This window comes from Poromitra crassiceps (assembly GCF_964638095.1).
Source record: "Poromitra crassiceps genome assembly, chromosome: 11".
In the NCBI taxonomy this organism is placed as follows: domain Eukaryota; kingdom Metazoa; phylum Chordata; class Actinopteri; order Beryciformes; family Melamphaidae; genus Poromitra; species Poromitra crassiceps.
This window is the reverse complement of record NC_139643.1, coordinates 15,812,282-15,814,781: the sequence shown is the minus strand read 5'-3', so window position 1 is coordinate 15,814,781 and position 2,500 is coordinate 15,812,282. Positions and strand designations below refer to the sequence as shown.

Sequence of the window (2,500 nt, the reverse complement as noted above, 5' to 3'; positions counted from 1 at the left end):
TGTGTCCCTATGTGTGTCCCTGTGTGTGTCCCTGTGTGTGCATCTACTTTACTTTACTTTACTTTATTGTTTATTTGGACAGGACAATGCACATTAATAAAACAGTTATACACGTACAGAATCATCCATACGTGACAACGGTAAAAGTGCCGGGGTTAGCCGAAGCAAATTTTCACCCGCAGTCCTCGGGACATAAACAACTAAAAACTACAAGATAAATACAGAATACGGGAATAAAAAAGCAATAAAATAAAAATGCACAAGGCATAAAAAAAAACATACACAAGGGATAACAATACATACACAGAATAAAAGCAATACACACAAACAGATAAGATAATAAAATGATAGAAAATGTCCAAGAAAAGGCTATTGAATATGGGTGCACTGTTGTGTCGTTTTGAGCCATGCCTTGATTTTGACTTTAAAAGTAGGGTAAGTGGGACATTCCCTCACTGCGGCCGGGAGACTGTTCCATATCTTTCCGCCCACAATGGACAGGACGTTCTTCCCCAAAGCGGTGCGTCTGTGGCCCAGCTCACAGTCTCCTCTTAGACACGCCCTGGTGGTCATGCCCTCCACAGACCTCCGTTTAAAAAACTCTCGCAGAGGGGGCGGGGCAAGACCATGGAGACACTTAAAAACAAAACAGGCCTGTCTGAAGGTTGTAAAATTGTCAAAATCAAGGAAATCATGCTTCTTTATAATGTTACAGATTTGGGCAAAGATTGTTTTTTTATCGAAGATCTTTAGGGCTTTTTTAAATAAAGATTAAATCGGCTTAAGAGCTGTTTTACGTGCCAACGGCCAGCTCGTTAAGCAGGAGTCAATGTGGGAAAAAAATCATAGAGTGAAGGAACATCAAGGCAACATCGTCCGTCAGGAAACTTCTGATTTGTCTGAAGTTCGCCAGGTTGTATCTAACTGAGTTGGTCACTTTCTTAATGTGTTTCTGAAAGGTGAGGGTTGAGTCCAAGGTGACTCCGAGATATTTGAACTCGCTTACTAGAACGAGTTCCTCACCGTTCAGGAACACACCTGAGTGAGTGACAGTTTTTTTTTTTTTTTTTGGTGAACATAATTTTTTTTGTATTCAAGAGGAGACAGGAGTCTTCGAGCCATTTCTGGACGTGGACCATCGCTGCACTTGGCCAGTTTCTCCTGCTGTCCCGGTTGTTGCTCCGCCCCCTCTGCCGATCTGGGGAGAGTTATGAACTAGCACGATTCCTCCTCCGACACATGTGCAGTAGCCAGCCACTTCTTTTCAGCTGAAAGCATGGAGTTTCCCCGGCAGGACGTAACGTGTGGGAGGATCACGTTACCCCCCCCCCCCCCCCAGTTCCACTCAGGCGCCCTGACCGACCAGAGGGAGGCACTGGTGCAGCGACCAGGACTCATACCCCACCGGCTTCCCCGCGTGCGCGCCAAATGTGTCTGTATAGGAACGTCTGACCAATCCAGAAGTACTGTACCGCTGCCGGGACTTGAACCCGGGTCTCCGCGGTGGTATAGGCGTGCTTTCACCTCTACACGACCCATACGCCCGTGCCGCTCTATCTGTCTCCTCTCTGCTTTGCTCAGCATTGTTCATCATTCTGTCTCTTCACTTCCTCCTCCACGTCTCTTCCTCTCCTCAGCTGGATGCTCACAGCGTGACCTCGTAACATTTCAAGGCTGAAAGCGTTTCAGTGTTCAGCCTGCAGACTTGACTCGCCTCATCCTGCAGCTCCTGCTTGATTACTCATGTCTGTCCACTTTGCCCCTGCTAGTTAAAACGCTCCGCTGGAAGTAGAAAGTTCAAGAAGTTGCTGAACGTGGCTGATGAACGCAGCTCATTCAGTTTCTGCAGCGTTTCCTCAACACGTGTTCACTCCCAAATGCTCAAATACAGACGTTTGGTCAGGATGCCTTGGCCTGACTTTTTAACGTACTGGGTCCTTCTGTCATCACTCACTGTGAACTGACCCGACTCATCTCCACTCCAGCCAGCGTCTCATCTCCACTCCACCCAGCGTCGCCAGCGACTCAGGGCCTGGTCATCACAGGGCCTGGTCATCACAGGGCCTGGTCGTCACAGGGCCTGGTCGTCACAGGGCCTGGTCGTCACAGGGCCTGGTCGTCACAGGGCCTGGTCGTCACAGGGCCTGGTCGTCACAGGGCCTGGTTGTCACAGGGCCTGGTCGTCACAGGGCCTGGTCGTCACAGGGCCTGGTCGTCACAGGGCCTGGTCCTCACAGGGCCTGGTCGTCACAGGGCCTGGTCGTCACAGGGCCTGGTCCTCACAGGGCCTGGTCATCACAGGGGCTGGTCGTCACAGGGCCTGGTTGTCACAGGGTCTGAATTGGGTTTTAGGGTCAGTCAGTCAGATGGTGGCGTGTGGAGCTGTGTGAGCAGAGTGGAGTGGAGCGCTCGGTGGATTAGCAGAGTCCCCGCTGAGTGGATTAATCTGTGATGAGCTGCAGCTCTGCGCTCAGCTGCTCTGGCCTCGCCCAAGGTCGAC

At 50.6% G+C, this 2,500-nt stretch overlaps 1 protein-coding gene across 1 annotated transcript in view; it reads left to right on the top strand.

The window, feature by feature from the left end:
• LOC310784857 (glutamate receptor ionotropic, kainate 5-like) overlaps positions 1-2,500 on the top strand; it is a gene marked incomplete at its 3' end in the record, with an annotated part of 140,745 nt that overhangs the window by 24,837 nt on the left and 113,408 nt on the right. The gene's annotated exons all lie outside the window — the stretch shown is intronic.